At 42.2% G+C, this 19156-nt stretch overlaps 1 protein-coding gene across 3 annotated transcripts in view; it reads right to left on the bottom strand.

The window, feature by feature from the left end:
• nlgn3a (neuroligin 3a) overlaps positions 1-19156 on the bottom strand; it is a 206793-nt gene that overhangs the window by 60767 nt on the left and 126870 nt on the right. The gene's annotated exons all lie outside the window — the stretch shown is intronic.

Genomic DNA, 19156 nt, shown 5'->3' with positions numbered 1-19156 from the left:
TATGAATGTTCTCGCACATCGCATAGAATCAGACATGACAAATGAATGGGAATTATATAGTCCATTATTATAATGGTTTTGCTGCAATTGTATGGCCAATTGATGTAATGGATTGAAACAACAAATGGGCAACATTTCAAACTGAGGCTGTATGAGCAACATGTAAATAGCCACAGAAATCTATTTCAACCCTTTCACTCACTGCAATTCTTTCTCTTGGTAATGTAGACTGTTTTAAATGTGAAATATAGCACAGATACAGTGTTAAGGTAATTTACAGTCTGATATGAAGTGCAGCAAGCATACAAGGATATTTTCTAATGTATTTAATATGGCGTGTGGTTAATTCTTCCAATTGAAAAGGTGGTATCTTGCTTTGCCTTCACAATGCAATTAAGATTGCATAGTACAGGAATTGTTTATGCAAATAAACCTATTTATGAATTTGTATTCCTATGAGGTCCTCGCCTTCTACAGGATAATTTTTCATACATTTCTACTGCTCACATGTGAATCCAGCATTTATTTATTTTTGAATTTTTATTCATTTCAGATCGGGTTCAGAGCTGAATCCAAGATTCTTTCAAATCATAAATGATCTAAGAATTTCAGGAAAGTCACTGAGTATGTGGACTAGTCGTTGCCTATTGCTGTGGGCCTAACTATTGTAAATCTCACAGTTGGGTTTGGAAGCTGCTATAAATATTAGCAAGTAATACAGATGTTGAAATATATTTTTTAAATATTCTTATAATCTACAGAGTCTGCTGATTGCAATTATGTGATAGGGAAATTGAATGGAACTACAACTGTGTGACATGGCACATGATGACAAACTATTACACAAGCAATGCTATGATATATTACACATGCCTACTGTCCTGACCATTATAGCTCTATCTGGCTCTCATTCAATGTTGAAAAGCAGCCTTAAATCATTAAAAAGACATCCGCATCAGTAGAGTGCCATCATATTCCCAACTCATACACATCATTTGTAATTCTCTTCAACTCAGCTGCTGGGGATCTTGAAGGCTTAATTGGCTAATTTGCCAGCATGAGAGGAAGCACGTTGCTGATGCATACTGTACATGATAGGACAGTAAGCCAATTATACATCTTGGACCATCTCTACCATAACCATAACCATTAAAATATCTTTTATCACAAGTTCTCAGAAGGTAGCTTTGAGCCATGATGAAGAGACTTTTTTGTTATCGCAAATGCATTATTTATGTCCTCAGGAACGGCCTTTATGCACTCAACTTAGCATGTAATGTATACTATATAATTATACACTGCAGGCATGTAGCATCTATGTTAGCACTGTGTGACAATGAACTTGTCAATTTGTGAAAACAGTTTCTTAGTGTTACGCCAAATTTAACAATGCCATTTTTATTGACATATGTTTGGCTGAAATATTGTTTTAAAAATGCCAAACCTAATCTTCTATTCCCCCAGTGGTAATAACACTGCAGCTAAAATGAGATGGGTCACAGTGAACATTTACTTGCTGTATGCTGTATTGTTGCTAATCAGTACATAATTTTCTCAAAACGCCTAACTAAGGGATGGAAAGAGACACTTTTCAATACATCAAACAATCAACAGCACCTGGCTGTGTGACATTGTGTAATCCACAATAAATGGTGTAAAGAATAATATCAGTCTAAATTTGGAGAAAAAATACAACCTGTCAAGTCTACTTGTTAATGTGGGATCTCAAGCCTCTGATGGGATATATATCAACTCACAATCAGTCTTTTATATTACATATCATTGCAAAAGCACAGGCTAGAATTTCCCCAAGGGGTTCATTATGAATATTGATGTAGACATAGTTTTAACAGTTCTTTAGTTTGAGGCCTTTAAAGTCATGTCTTGCAATACACTTTGCAAAACCTGCAATTTCACATTGAATACGTTTTACACCGAAAACCACTAATATAGTTGTATTCCATGGTTGGAATTGGAGTCACGTCAGCATCCTTAAAGGTGTTGGTCGATTTGACCATTTCAATGCAGAGAACCAGATTGGGCAAAAGCAATGTGAGTTTGGTTCTGTGTTGTGACTGATTTCAGAAACATGGAGGCTACCTACAGATGTCAGTGGAATGACAGCCATTGATCAGTGTGAGATTAGCACCCTGCCATCGAGCAGGGCCAACCTCAGGGCTCTTAGCTGTCCGCAGCCGACTCTTTTACATGATTAAACGTTGCAAACACAGCCATTCTCCTGAGATTTCATCAAATTGGGAGTGTTGAAGGTGTGCTGGTCACTGTCACAATGGGCCCTGTGCTAAGGGCCTTGGTTATTACCCTTGACCTCAAGAGATAACCTGAGCTTCAGAGTATCCCTCTCGATAAATTTGAAAAAAAAAAAAAAAGGTTATGGCCAAATTTGTGGAAAGCCACAGAAAAACACCACCTCCTTGCTTGAAGCCACTGCAGAATGAATCTCGAGTGCTTTTTTAGGGTAGACGGGCATGATTCTGAGTAAGCTGTCCCCAGTGTCAGTAGTGCCATCAAGGTCCACCTTTCAGACACAACCAGAGGCCCCATGTGATAATCTAGGAAGACGTAAACCTCAAATAACTGATGACCATCTTGGTACACAGTCTCTCGGTTACAGAGATAAAAAAAAAGCAAAAACAACTCAATGGAAAACATATAAAATATATTTCAGGAACAGAAACCTTGCTTTCCAAAATTAATAACAGCTTACATTTGTTATGCGTTCTTTTTAATTTGATAGTAATGAGGTAGAAAAATATGTTCAAGCACCTATGCAATTCATTATCCTTCACTCACTTGATCTCCAAACCATTATTAGCATACCTTTATTTGTATTACAACAGTGCCCCAAACGTTTCACTTTTACATACAGGAAAATGCTTACGTTTAACATGCCTGAAATATAAAATTGCCTCCCTGACACTGACTGTATTGCCACAGTATTGTATTGTACAGCACAGTCTCTCTGTGTGATCTCAAACACAAAGTGTGGAAAAAAAATCAATACGGCATATTTACAGAACCCTCAGCAACGGCCTCACAACACATGATTACTGCCACAAATTGCAATAATTCATCGTAGAAGTGAAACGAGAATTTTCCTGTCGATGAGTAAAGACTTTCTGTACTTTACCAAGTGGGACATTTTCCCCCCTCTGTGTCTCCAGAGGGCTAAATATATTGCAGTGGCACAGTAGCTCAGCAGCAATTTCATTTTGCCATGATTCTTGGCATTGATATTTTGATATTGATTATGATTTAAAAGTCTGTTTCTTTAACAAGGGGTCATAACTCACGAGTGTTATAGAAGTTGGGGGGGGGGGGGGTTGCTGTAATGATCTGTCTATTTCTCTGCACATCTCCTTACATTCAGGCTGGCAGATAATGGAATGTGTGTAAAGCAATGGGGCGGGGGAAGGGGGGGGGGGGGTGGCTGAGAGTTGAGGGGGGTGGGGGGGGTTAATGTTTGTCACTGTGCCCCAGGGGAAAGTCTGGCACGGATTAATGGAGAGGAGGGAAAGGAAGAAGAGGAGGAGGAGGACAGAGATGGGATGAAATCTGATGACGCAATGGAGGAGCCGCATTGGCCTCCTGCCAGTGTCCCTTGCTCGCGTCTCTCTCTTGCTCCCTCTCCCTCTCCTTTTCTCTCTCTCTCTCCTCGCGGGTATCAGCTAACAAGGCCGCCAGTGTGTCCGAACCAGTCTTTTCCAGAGGCCCGCTGTCCTTAGTGGGGGAGGGGTGGGGGGTGATCGGATTTGAAAAGGACCACACAATCACTGCCTTGACACTTTCACAAAAAAAGGAGCCTTGTGACAAAAGGACCCCGACTTCCCCTGGCCAGACCGGGGGCTGAATGGGACACTCTGGGCTGTGGGTGGGGGGGGGAGGGAGGGGTGAGGCCACCTCCTACGCAGCAGCATAAAGCTCCAGTGTATGGTCTCACGATGTGATGGGGAGACTCGCTCAGCTTCCCCTTCCCCCCCCAACCCAACACCCACACAACTCCCAACCCTCTGGGGTAGCGCCATTCCCACAAGGTTTAGTCAGTTTTAGGTCAGGATTCCTGAATTCCGAAACACATGGTTTATAAAAAGGGAGGGGGTGGGGCGTGAGCTGCAGAATGAGAGCATCGACCAATGGTATCGCTGTATGGTTCATCTGTTTACTGCACACTGGTCAATAACACTGCTCAGAACTCTGAAGAGACCAGAACAAGCAAGCTTTTCTACAGTCACCACACACACACACACACACAGACACACAAACGCACACACACACTGAATTCCGTTCACTTCCAGCTTCTTCCTGTTTTTTTCCCCCCTGAGGAAAAGGGGGACTAAACCTATGAAGTGTGGAAATGAATTATCATGAAGTTGTGTTGCAATGGCGAATGATCCAGATTTGTTAGAGATGCCTGAGGAAACATCTTGGAGTTCAGAGGCATGTTATACATCCAATCGTTGCAAATATTCTCCACGGACAATGAAGAGATCGAACTTTTGTTAAATATTGTGCGGCTAGTTTATTAATTTCAGAAAATAAATGAATCGCTGCTCGGCCATTTTAAGTGTGTGACTGGCTTAAAGGACTTTCTAAAATGGCAAAAGTACAGATGCAGCACAATGCTGTTCGACTGAATGAGAAAAAGTGACAAATTAACAGTGATGTGTTAAATATCAATTTCAGTGGGCAGGTCATTTCATAAGCATTACTGTCATAAGAATTACAGACATACAAGTAGAATTAATACCAGTATATCTTAATGGATTTGTACAGATGGAGAATTACCCTGTATGTATTGAGGAGTGAACACAGATTTTCAGAAGGTTCCTGAGATTACACATTATTGAATTTATTTACGTTATTTGTAGCTCAGGGACAGAGCTAATCTTTCATTTGCATTCAATTTACGTGCTATTTGGTGGGTGAGAGGCAAAAAGAGATCTGTTGATTGTTTTATACTTGATCTTGCAAGGCAATTTCACACACATTACGTTTGTCTATTATTATTCAAAGAGAAGCAGCCATATACCCTGCTGAAACAGGACAGATTTTGCCTTTGGACTCTCGTTTAACTTTATTTATTTATTTAGTCTTGATGAACCTTAAAAATAATATCTCAGTCAAAATACTAAATGTGTGTCTTGAACCACAGTTCATTCTTAAACTGGTTTGACATAATGACCACCTGCAGCAAAGGTTAAAGGTGAATCATTCCTTAGATATTAGCTTGATTGTCCCCATGTTCACGAAAAAAAAGACTGTAGTTATGCTTTTTTAAAAGGCGGATGCCCTGTACGAATTCTGCCAAGCTGTGCCCCCCCTCAACAAATAAATAAAATAAAATCAATAAAAAATTAACTAAAATCTATGCTACAAGCTGCAATGTCACACAGTTTTACAACCTTGGAACCGTTTGCATGAAAAATTGCGCAATGGGCGCACTGACCATTGCGTAGAATGACCTTCATGGTGGAAATTCCACAATAAATCTCTTCCTGTGTCATGCCCCTGAAATCCAGATCCCTCCCAACAAACAGGCCTGGTTTAGAAGAACAGAAGGAAATCTGAATATAAAACAAATAAATAAATCACCGGAGCTGGAGCAGCTGTTGGGCGTTCGGCCTGCGAAAGTGGGAGCCTCTTAATGTTATTGCATGACGCGTTCTCTCGGCCAGCCAGAGCTTGTCAAGAGCTCTCGTACTTGTTAGGACCGGGATGAAATTACAAATGAGCAGTTTGCGTCTAATGCCCCTGACATGTGAGCACCGCTCAATCAATCACGAGCCAGCTACCGCGGCAACTCCGTCCCGAATGTCGGGCCACTCTGCGTTCGGAGACAGCGAAATGCTTTTACTCTAAGTGGTGGTTCACATCACACAGATGAAAGGAGAGACCGAGCTGTCACGCACTTCAGCAAGGCAAATGGACAGAGAAAGCAGAGGCGTCGCTCAGCGCAGAATCAGCCTTATCAGAGCAAAAAAGAACCGGCGATCTGGAGATGGGGGCGCGCGGGGCCTTAATTTACAGTTAAGAATCGATTTTTGCTCGTTAGTTACAAATGCATTTCTGGCAGAACTAGAGTTCGCAATTGATGTCTAGCAGCTCGGGAAGAGGAGCTGATTTTGAGGTATCCCAGCTCAAGAGGTTATCAGAATGACCGAACTAAAGCAGACGTGTGAGGATATTACTCTCCACCAAACGTTCTGCACCGATACATTTCCTGATCACTATCGCTGTTCCACCTGCGTGTAGATAGATATGGAGGTTAGCGCACAGCTATAGATTTGAAGCGTTACCCATCATTTTGTGGCTATGAACATCTGTCTCTCTCGCCCTCTCTCTCGCTTGCTCTTTCTCTCGCTGACTGAACATCCCTCAGAAGGGGGCATCAAGGCAAATTTACTGTCTTTAAAGCTTGGAGAAGAAATGGCACAAGTGCATTAGATATTAAATAATGTATCAGGTCTGCAAATAACTGGGTCAGTTTTGCTCCTGGATTTGAACCCAGGAATTCTACTTTGCTGCCAACCCAACAACTCAACCGTCATCACTCAGCTCATCCATGCCCATCAACTGTCCATCGGTGCATCACATGACATTTTTCATTCCTGCACACAAACATGCATACACATGCGTGCACACACACACACACACTCTCACTGTCTCGAAGAAGACTCGGAAGGAGGATGCGTCTCCCTGTGCGGCCGGGAATGTTGGTGTGCGGGTGGAGGCGGAGGTGGTGGGGTGATGGGGGTGGCGGGGGAAGCGTGGTTATTAATCACGGGGAGGGGACCGCGCTCTCGCCGCCCGGCCCAGATGGATGGGGTGTGAGTGCAGTGATGTCACCCTGACGAATGGCCCTACGAGACTGGCTGAGACTCGCACTTCGCCTCTCATTTCAATTAGCTCCCCCGCCGCTGCAGGACCCCCGCTCCACACCGTCACAGGTTAGACACACAGACTCCACGAAATCTCAGCCCTCCGCCCCGTCCAAAAACCGCGCGAGACTCGCACCGCTGCCTCTTAGCATGCAAGGTGCGCTGATCCATGGGATTGGCCTTCTCTTAATGAAATCGACCTCCCTTAAAAGGTGCAAATTTCTGTGCCCTCATATTGAATTGCGTGCTGCTATTATTCACGTCAAGCAACCCCACACACCCCACTGAATAGACAACCATTTGGTACCTTTGTCGTGGCAAAATTAATACACCAGCAGCACAGCATGTGCAGGAGGCACGGGGAAAGAAATCCAGGCATGGGTCTGGGGGAGCTGGAAGGTGGGGCAGGGGAGGTAGGGTAGGGGGGATTAACAGATTGCTTATGAGAATTGATTTTGGCACACGGAGAGTTCCCCAATCAGTAGAAGAGACCTTTGCTCCTGAGTGTATGAAAAGGCAGGGCAAGCAGCACACACTGCCCTTTAATAGACTAGGACTGTTTCACCTGACCCACTGCACTGCTGCACCATGGGTTGCTCACAGCCCATTCCTGATATACAATGCATACATAACAACAACAGCAATAATAATAATAATAATAATAATTATTATTATTATTATTATTGTTATTATTATTAGTAGTAGTAGTATTGTTGTTGTTGTTGTTATTGTTGTTGTATTATTATTACTATTGTCCTACCCTGTTATGTTGTAATACAGTCGTGTAAGCCAATTGTGTCATCAAGTTGTGTAGGAATGTTGTGCAGGTCCATTGTGTATGCTAAGATTTATCAGATGAGAAAGGATCTGTGACCCGATTGTACTGTATCACTCTATCATCAAACTGCTCTCCTGCTGAGATGAATTAATGCATTTCATGCATTAGGATTACATAATATGATTCCCCTAGAGATAAAAATCATACCTGTAACCCAGATACTGCCACAAGCTCAGTTCATAGGCCAGTTCTCAATGCACTGACCCATCCTCTTAAGAGCGAATCACAGTGGTATATATTGCTCTCAAAGCACTCAGAGTAGAGAGGGGGAAAAAAGCCATCTCACTAACCCATCAGAGCATTTGATAGTTGCATGGAGCACGGTTTGAGCTGCAGGATTTATGCAGTGGCTCTAAAGATCAGTGATTTTCTACATGGCTGTTTTATAACCTCTACAGCTGTCTGTTTTCCTACACAATGTGGACTGGGGAATTAGTTACTGTACAGTACCTGGAAGAGCAGCACATGATGTACGTCAGTGATAGTGGCAGTCCACCGGGCGTGAACTTTTTAACCACAATGGAGATTCAGCACAGAAGTGGCGCGTCACAGATAGAAAGGATAAAATTTTATAAATCGACCTTCAACCTGGTGCCCTGGGGCATTGTGATAATGGTAAAGACTGTGGTCTACAGGCCTGGGGAACACCACTTTCTGTCTTCAGCTCCCCAAGTTTCCCCATTCAAAAATCTAATTTAGGCAATGAGACAGCTGCTTGAACCATATGAGCTGTTGTCTTCTTTCTTTCCTCTCCCCTTCAATTGGAATTGGGGGAAAAGCTCTTCCATTTATTCCATTATCCCCACAGACATCGCAGGAGCTCTTCCCCCTGTTTGCATGCTCTCTGATCTGATTAAGGATCTGCACCTGCCTGACATCGCTGATAGTTACGCCGCTGTTGTTGGACCCAGGCCTATGCCTGAGCTACAGTACACAGGGAAAATAAACCAGCGACATGAAAATGAAAGCTTTTCATGCACTCTCTGTTAGTTTACTGTATCTCTTGTATTGCACTGGGAGTCCAACACACGGAGTCATGAAGGGCTTCGGAGTGTAACGGCATTCCTTTACAAAAGCGCGTCTGCCATTTGTACGAGGCGCAACAAAGGAGGAAGCATGGGTGAGCAAAGCTTCCCCTATTTTTCTCAATCTTGATGGATATTGAAGCCTCATTCCCGCTGGGAACTGCAGCAAATAAACAGTGGAGGTGATTCCTTTTTAATATTTCACTCTGCTGTTCCCTTTTAATCTGCGACACTAAAAGAAGCCCGTTCCCCCAGGAAGGGGTTAGATCTCCCTTTTCTGTTTCATCTCTGCCTCCTGCCATCCCCCCTGAGACCGCTCTCTGCGCTCGGCTTGTCTGCCTGGCGGTGGGAGCTTTTGCCAGGGATCTGTTTGTTTGGCTCCCTTCCCCTGTTTGTCTCAGAGAGATCTGCCTGACAGTTCCTTCCCCCGCAGGAGTCGCCGTCGGACGAAATGCCATCGCGGGTTTGTTCCACACTGGCCGCCCAAGCACATCGCACACCTGAAAGCTCATGCCTTGGGGGGGGTGGGGGGAGGACAGAGAGAGAAAGAGATGGGAGGGAGGGAGAGAAAGAGGGAGAGAGAAACAGAGAGGGGGGGAGGGAGAGAAAGAACAAGTGAGAAACAGAGAGGGAGAGAGAGAGAGGGAGAGAGGAGGAGAGGGAAAAGGGGGGCGAGAGGGAAAGAGAAAGAGAGAGAGGGAGGGAGAGAGAGGGGGGTGTGGAGGGGCTTGGGTGAACTGATGAACATTACCTGTGCTACTCCCACTGACCTGAAGATCTCTATTCAACCTTCCTCGAAACAATGTGTAATTCTGGGACCATGCACGTGCTTCAGAATCTTTCACATTGAGGTTCATCCATAAATATAAAAATAATTTTAAAAAATTAAAAAAAAACTGTTCAGCAAGCACTGATATTTTGAGCAAAAACAGTACAAGAGAAAATTGATGCCCAAACATTGTACTACATAATCAACAAAATAGAAATGTGTTGGTATGTGTGTGTGTGTGTGTGTGTGTGTTACATTAATTACAATTGCCCTTTTCAGGACTTTATAATCTTGACTTCACGATGAATATAAAAGGAAATCCTATAACCAGCCTAGAGCTGCAATCCAATCTCTGTCCCTAAGCCACAGATAATTTCCTTTCAGAAATCCTCTAATGAGCAAGGAGAGCAGACAACTGGTCCTCTCACAGCAGAGCACTGGGGCACTAGCTGCTGCAGCTTTGCGTTAATTTAAGTTTAAGCTTATATGGATTCCTGAGAGCACAAACACACACCCTCACCCTCAAAAGCTCATCCCAGCACTTTTTTTTTACCCCCCCCCCCTCCTCCCTCCTATAAATTAATAAAAGAACTGCAGCTCTCTGCAGGTAATACAATTAAATACGACAACGGTGGTTTAAGTGCGTGCTGACGCAGCAGAAAGAGACGGGACGTTGTCAGGAGAAATTGTCACCGCGCTCTTACATGACCCGTGTCCTGACGAGGCTCTCCTCCACACTCTGCTGAGCTCACGGATAAAGCCTCGCCCGGTATTAAAGCCAGCCTTCCAAGGGCATCTTGCCTTTATTAGATGACAGGCAACATGATATGGATCAGCGAGCCCGTCACTCATTTAATTTGGCGCGTTCCCGGCAGCGCGCCGGCGAGGTGGCTAAGGAACGGGGGGCTTGCTACCTGGAAGACCGCAGGTTTGATTGCCACATGGGGGCCGTTACCCTTGAACGATGAAAATAACTTAAATCCTTCAGTAAGCCATCTGGCCAGATAATGGGACAACAGGCCAAGTGTAACCTTAAAAAGTTACCCGGGGTAAAGGTTGCCTGTGATGCAACTAAATAGCAGTGGGATCACATGTACTGTAGTCTTGTTTGTAGTCTCGGTTGTTTTAACTGACATTGCATGGAGCGCGTTCTTCATAGACATGGCCACAGTGACTGGAACACTGAATCTGGTGGAGATTGCACTTTTGCTTCTAGTAATTTCTCAATGAAAAGGTCAACCTGTGGCCAAAAGGCCTGCAAAGGTTGCAAGCACCTGTAAGCAAAAAAAAAAAAAGGGTCCACGTTGCAGATACCTCATAGTATTTTTCTGCATCTGTGTGCCCTTCAATGATCAATTTGGGCCTACCACGGTTTAACGGTCAGATGTCTTCCTGGATCGGCCTCTGTACAGAGCCCACCAGCTTGTGACATAAAAGATATACAGTGGACTTCCTTAGGCAAGCCGGTCGATGGTTATCACACAGGTCCTTGCACAGAACTAGCAGAACGGCTGACTTATTTTGTTAGCGATCCCAAAATGTTTCCATCCAGGTGACTGAACCTCGCTCATGCATTTAAATCATGCCATTGCCTTCTTCCCCTTTTCACAACAGCCTGCAATTCAAAATCACTATGCATTTTCAAGAGCACCGCAGGAGTGTGGCCTATCTGCACAATGTATCAAAGCACGGTGTAATATTGTCAACCCCTTTTGAAAAGCACCAGTGTAAATACTGTGTGTGAATAACTCACAAATCAAATCTCTGATCACTGACTCAAATAAGATACTGAAACGCAGCGTGACAACAGATTTGCAAATGCGACTGAAGACATGACCTTTGGAATCACAGCATTCCTGTACGCCTCTCAATTCTATGTATCAAAGCAAAGGCTGCCAACAAATGCCAGAGGCAAATACGTGAATTCTAAGCAAGCGTTATGCATGGCAGACTAGGAGATGAATGTGCATTGATATGAGAAGAATCAGGGCCAAAATGGCAGACCAAGCTGCGCAATGGTAGAAGCTCAAGGCTGGCACAGAGAAGGAGAAGTGTTCAGCAGTATCTTTTCAGTCTTTAAAATTTGGCTTTTGTACAGGAAATCACAGGAAGTTAGTTCTTATTTAAATGTCCTTTCTATTGCAAATCAGTAAATTCTGTAAAAACAAATCAAAACTGTTTGATTTGATAGATTTTGAAATAAACCAAAAATTTAACCAGATGTGTGTCTGTTTAGTATAATTTTTTTTTCTCATCGTAATAATACTTACAATTTTGGCACAACAAATGTATGGTAGTGACCATTAAATAGGGAGAAAACAGCTTTTCTGACAGTTATAGTGATGCAAAATGGCTTTTACTTGTCTCTGGTGAGCCATAATTGGGTGCTCTGTTTTAGCTAGTAGAGACTGCCTCACAAGTTCTATTTTCCTCTGTTTGGAAAGGAAAAGCCAGCCACCCTTCTGCCATGGAGGTGAATCCGTGCCTGTCAAAGCTCCTGCCCGGTGAATCCATACAAAGAATTCACTCCCTTCCCCATTGTCAGTTCTTTCTGTGTGACTTCACAAAATGCCATTTGTTTGTGCCTATGGCAGGAACAGAAACGGGATAAAAATGGAGATGCAATGGAGTGCACTGTTTTTCAACCTGTTTTAAATCCTGAGGAATCTAATAACATCAGGCTACTCTGAGGCGACAAGGTCGGTCATCGCCCAAGGTCGTTCCGCAGTTTGATCGGTCTGTGCATGTCAGCACAGGCATGTGGGGAAACTAGGGACCATCAAGAGGAGGCCAGTCTCTTTAGCCTGACCAAGTTGACTAAAGAGGAATACATTAGTGTAATGATGCCGCAGAATCATTAAACACATGTATACATTTGCATGTCTTTATGGTTGCAGAGAAAAGAAGAAAAAACAGTGGAAATGTTTTAATTAATGATGTGTGACACCTGGAAAGCTGAATAGGGCCATTGTTTTCAGCTCACCCTCAATTGTGGTCCTAATCACACCCAAACATTTAACGCACAGTGGTACAAAAAACAGCCATCAATCTCAAAATCTGCAAGAGTACCAACATGTACACTGATTCTAAAAGCTCCCTATAACTATAGTTATTCATGTGTCTCTGTATATCCAGTCTGTCCCTCACTCTCCTGGTGTCTCTCATTCTAATAAAGAATGACCAAGCACCAAAAATGTTACAGAACTAATCTCTGAGCCTTGGGAAGATTATGCTGCAAGAGCCCTATATCTCTGTGTTCAGTATGACATGACAGGGGCTAATTGTTAAAAATTGAGTTGTTGAGCTGCTTGCCCTTGCTGGGACCCTGAAGGACTGTCAGCAATGTGAATAGCCTCACGGAGATATTGGAATTCCATAGGAGTCCCCCCCCCCCCACCCACCCAAGCCATAATATTGTCCCAATAATTGGGGCTCCGAGGCTGTCCAATAATGTGCCAGTTTGCTCAATTGATTCAGACAGACAAAAAAAAAAAAAAAAAAGCATTTTGAATTTATATGTTTTGTAATCTGAATGCCATTCTATTGTTCCATCTTTAATGATGGAAAAATTGTGAAGGACGGGATGCCTTTGTCATGTTTTCTCTCACACCCATCTCTGTGTGGGATTTCTCTTTTTAAGATGGGTTTTCACTCTAGTCTTTGGGTGATTACTGAATATGTTCATTCGTAATAATGATCCAAAATGTTTGTTCAATAGTTCATAAATACTTCATAAGTTATATTGATATTACACCCATATGGACCCAAATGGAACACACAAACAGCTTCCTGTTCTATCACAAACATGAGTAGAGATTGGTTTAGAAACACACACACACACACACACACACACAAAATAAGATTAATGTTTGTAATAATGCATCAACACTCGCATTCAAATGTATTTAATGCCAAATCAATACCCAGTGGCACCAATTTAAAAAAATCTATATTGCAAATCGTTGCACTACATTTAAACCCAATGTCCCAGGGGACGAACTGACATATTTTCAGATGTTGTTAATTTCTTAACATTTCCACAGTTACGAAGATATACATACCTACATACATACACTTACAAATACCCAAGGTATCATCTCTTCCCTAAGTGAAATGTCTAAAGTGCTCTATTGATAAGAACATTTGAAGCATAATTACTGACATGCATTGCTACATTGGTTTTGTGTACATTAGCTTAGTGAGTCACTATGCATTTCTCAGCATATGCAGATTATTGCTTGCTCATTTATGATTTATTTCATATTGTAAAAAATATGTTTTTTGTGTTGGAAGAGTGTCCAGGAAGGGAATCCTATTCTAAATATTTATGACAAGCATAATGCAAAACATAAATAACCTACCAAAGGTGATTCCCCAGTTTGTAATGGCCAATCATATTTAAGCATGTCCTGTTGCTGTAGCATCTTCTAGAAATTCAGGAAGGCAAGCATGCACTTCCTCTGATACATGTACAGCTAGCTATTATTTATTTGGACTACAGTCCACAGGCTAAGCTGCACAGTCACTGACAACAGGCAACTTCAATCCCTGCACAGCTTGTGCAGGTAAACTGCTCCTAGACAACAGGTCCTCAATCAACCAGAGTGGTAGCTATTATGTGATGAGATAGTGGAGTACTCCATTGATTGGATCTCCCAGGACACTGTGGCCAATTAAATATTGAGGTGTTTTTTTGTTGATCTTAATTAATGCTTTGAACACATTTGTAAGTGAATAATTTTGTAAGAATCTATATTTGTTGAAAAGACATAGCTGTATAAGTACTGCACATACAAGATAAATTCATGCAGAAATAAATGCTCATTGATAAACCATATTCTTACTCTAAAACTACATTTCTCCCTTGCAAAAATGTAGGGGCAAGCTCTCCTATGCACAGGAAACCAAGATAGATACACACATTCTCATGCACGTTCACACAGTTGTGCATGCACGCTCTCTCTTTCTCCCCACTTGGTCTGTGTACACAATTAAAAGTATTGAGGAGTACATTACGGTACGTGGCAGATACCGAGATGAGAGTTTTTGTTGAAGAGTGCTGACTGGATGGCTCATAAGCCATGTTAGTGGGAAGCCAAAGTGTCAGCTCTAGCTGATGATGAAAATGGTTGTGATAAAGACATAATGGATGCACAGGAGGAAAAGCTCATCGTCAATAACACCAAAGGTGCGTGCGCGCCAAGAATTGACTTGTTTTAAAACAAATTGAGCTCTTGAACTTATACAGAACTCCATCAGGCACTTATCACATTTAGATGCAGTATAAGCTGGGCTTATGACCTGGTAAGAGAGATTTAATAGCATAATTATGCTACACATTTCAAACAGTCGCTGTTTTTATTATGAATGTGTTGCATTTGTATGCTAGGTACTTTGAAGTTTGGAAGTTTGGGGTTGTGGTGATAAATTACATAATGACCACTAACATGTAAACTCACAGTGGCCCAGATGATCCACCACACATCCATTTTTACAGGGAATACAAGAATGTATGTGCAAATACAAATTGAAATGCAGCCTGGGGAACACCCTTATGTTTTTACTTGATTTACCTGTGTGGAGGTTGGGACGGGTAAGGAAAGAAACAATCATGGGGTTGGGATGGGGGGTATGTTGCAGAAGCTATCATGGGCGGGTGGGGGGGGGGGGGGTTTGGATTGTGGACTGTGAATAACAATAAATGGTGCAAGAACAATCGTATCGAAACGTATTGAAACTTACAAGATCTAGGCCTGCGATTAAATGTATTGACATCAAAACGAGGCCAAGTTCCAACAAACAATATTGGCTATCCTAGTGCATGCAAAAGTCTTTGGTATTTGTCTTTTTTTCTGTATTTATTTATTAATTACCCCCTTCCTCCCTCTAATGTAAATGATTGTATGTTTCTTGGTATAAATAGCTTAAAAATGTGAATGTTATGTTGTTTGGGATTTATTAGAACACATATTCATGAGAATGAGCATCCTTGCCTGGGATGAAAATTTGTCAAGCAGTGGCAGGGCAATCCCCCTCCCCCCATTATTTCACTCCTTGGTGGATACTCTTCTAAAAAGAACAGTGTGTACAGTGTCCTTAACCTTTACTTTTTGTTAAAGTTTTCTGTTTGTTTGCACTCTATTATCACCCTAAAATGAGTGTGAAAATATCCACTTAATGTTTGTTCGCTCTTTCTGTATAGGGCTGCCACAGTCAGTTTTCCACTTTATTTACACATAGCAAGACTATTGTGAAGTTCATGAGAAACACTGAATCGTCTCTAGTTGCTGCCAAAAACTTCATACTTCCTTGCAGGTTTGGCTGTGTCTTCTTGGGATTTCTGCCACAAATCTACTTTGAAAGTACACTATCATGGCCAAAATGTATTTAATTGTTTTTCTATTTACAGTTTACAACCAAAATGTGCTAATGTAGCACCATAATAATGCACATTACTACACAATCACTTGGGATGCCATGTGCTGCAGTTATTTTCGTGCAGCATGTATTAACCGTGCACAGCTGCTACATGAAAACTTGACATTGGGTAAGAAGTTCTCAGGATGTTGAGGTAATATTGAGGAAGACACTTAACCTAAATTCTTTAAGTAAATATGCCACTGGATAAGTGGGCTATACCATGTAAAATGGAATCTACACTGTTGTCCAGGTTATGACCATCCTCAAAGCAGATACCACTGAGTTATATAATGTGTGGCAGATTCTGACACAGACATAATAGAATGCCTCTGTGCATCGACGCAAACCTTCCATTACTGTGCATTTTACAGTAACTCGGGGCCCACCCTCAGTTTTGGACATGCTAAGAAAGCCCTGTGAAATTTCTGAGATGGGCCGCAGCTTTTATTCTCCTTCATGTAATTGAAGTTTCTTTTTGTTCTGTTTTCAATTAGCATATTCAATGTAATGGCATTTGTGCATTGTGTGAGTGTGAGGGAGAGAGAAGAGAGGAAAAGAGGAAGCACAGGTGGATGGGGGAGTTGCATGTGGGGGTATGAATGGCGGTGTGAGTGGGGTGGTGATGGGGTACAGTGTCGGGGCGGGGGGTGGGGCTTCTTCTCTGCAAGTGGATGCACTTCCTATGGTTTGAGAGGCAGTTCTACCCAATGCGTTTTTACTCATGGTAGAAGACAAAATAATTCAACCATTTCCTCCTACTGGGCAAGCTTTCTTTGACCTAATTTACCTGACCAATTCTGCATTGATTCTCACAAAGTAAGGTTCAAATACAACAAAATACATATAAATAATGCGCAAACAAAATACATATAAATAATTAAGTAATTTATACAAACGGCACAGGAATGTTCCGTCTTCATTTTTCAATGGTTCTACAGTTTTCCAGGTGTAATTATGCAGAACATAATGCATCGCTCACTAATTGCTCTTTATATAGTCTCCTTATTCCAGTGGGAGCCTAAGCATAATCTATATACTTCAAATGACAGAAGCGTGCACAGTGGGGTTAATGCGCGAAGGTCACGACATCAGCATGCAGTCACAGAGAGTAAAGGGCAGGTGGCATGAGGTCAGGAAGCACACTGCGTCAGGCCAATACATCAAGCCCTTCTGTTCCCATAATCCTCGGCTCACCTCATCTACATTTGCGGGAGGTTGTCCTCAAAGTCCTCCCTAAACCTTGAGTCTCATAACTGGCATCGGCAGAATGAGCACTCAACCCTTTTTTCACAGGGGAGGATGAGTCATTCGGAAAGAAAATACAAATGGGATGCTCTAATGAAGCTGCTCATTTTCCAAGCTACAAGATGGAAGTCATGGAAGTAGGTCAGTATGACATCCCCTCTGCGAGTCCCATACTGTGATGAAACCCACAACCAGGGAGAGGTAGGCAGACGCCGTTTACAATAAATAAAGTCAAATGGGCACACTGCTCCACCAAACAACAACGCCATTAAGAAAGTGCAACAGATGCTCTTTTCAAGATGTTCATCCAGACTCCAGAGGAGCGGTGTTCAGCAAAATGAGCGGGACGGCTCCTCACAGGGGCTATAAAATAGCACCTAAAGGAAATGTTCTAATGCAAGTGGCCTCGGTGCAAAGCTGCCACAAATAAAGTATCCCATTTCAAGGGTATGGTTAATTAGACAATGGCAGTACTGTGTGCGCTGGGAGGCAGCATGGTGTAGTGGTTAAAGAGCAGGGCTTGCAGTCTTAAAGCTACAATTTTGAATCCCAGGTGGGGAACAAAGCAAAGCACTTAACTGGAATTGCTTCAATAAACACCCAGCTGTATGGTACCCATGGATGCCATTTAAATGTAAGCTATGAAAGTCACCCTAGATAAGAAGCATTTTTTTTCCGTTCTTACTCTTCTATTCACACTATGCCTTGCTCAGATAACTTGTGTGCTGGCTGAGCAACACTCAGGGCTCTATTTTGAGGACACAAAACCAGTCACTAGGGCAAACACAGGGGAAAAAAAGAGGTGTTTCCAAATCAGTTTGGATATTTTAAGCACACTAGCAGAAGTGGAGCAAGCCAGCACACGGCATATGAAGGCAGCATCTCAGTTTGTAATGAGCTGAAGGTGCTGCAGCGTATGAATGTGACTGTTAAATGGCCAATCAGGATGCCTTTCATATTCCCTTAATTTAACATTGGCACCAAGTTTCCTTGTTACTCTTTGTTTGTGAAGTGCATGCTCTCTGCCCTGACAGACTCTCCTTTATGATAAAAAGAATGTTTTAGTGTTTCAAGTAAAATAACTACAGGTAAAGGTTATTTATTTATTTTTGATTAAAATAAATGCTTAATTTAACCGATGATGTTACACACTGAGATATTCTAATCAGCCAATACATAATACTACTGCTAATAGTAATAATAATCACTATCATCATCATAATACTTCTAATTATTTTTATTATGTATATTGCAGAGATGGAGTCTTGATTTTGGTATCAAGAGATCTTGGTCTGGATCTTGGTCTCGACCCTCAAAGTGTTGGTCTGGGTGTTGGGCATATGGTCTTTGGGAAAGCCTGTGGTCTCAGCCAAGGTCTTTCTCTTCAGCATGCTCAAGATAATAGTCACTACACTCAACCACTAGTCTGAGCCATAAGGTTGCCACTCCGTTTAGGAGAGACATTCAGTTTGAGGAAAACACCCAGCAGTTGAGCAGTGTCCCTGCAGTGAGAGTACACTTACTGTGCATGCGTCAACAACTTTACACAGTCTGGCACCCACACTCAAATTATTGCTGTGCAATTTTTTTTTGTTCTCAATATATATATTTTGTTTGCAAAGCAAAGAGTTTTGATATCAAATAATATGTGATCTCAAACATTTTAATGCATATTTTTGCAAAATAATAAACTATTTTTGAGTAGTTGTGACACTGCCACAGTTACAGTCTAAATATTTTATTTTGTTTTATTATAGTGGATTTTCCCTTAGAACAAATAATCTTTGTACGGGTAAATGAGTCATTGTGAACCACAGAAAGATATGTCTGAATCCAATACTGGGATGTAGACAGGATACATTTTACTGCTGCACCAGGCAAACTTTTAAATAAGCGTTGGTCCTTTAAGTAGCGGTTACTCTCCAAAATGGCTCCCTGAGAGGAAGTGATGTGCAGGAAG

The sequence above is a fragment of the Anguilla rostrata genome, chromosome 3, assembly GCF_018555375.3.
Source record: "Anguilla rostrata isolate EN2019 chromosome 3, ASM1855537v3, whole genome shotgun sequence".
Taxonomy (NCBI): Eukaryota; Metazoa; Chordata; class Actinopteri; order Anguilliformes; family Anguillidae; genus Anguilla; species Anguilla rostrata.
This window is presented reverse-complemented; position numbering and strand designations above follow the sequence as displayed.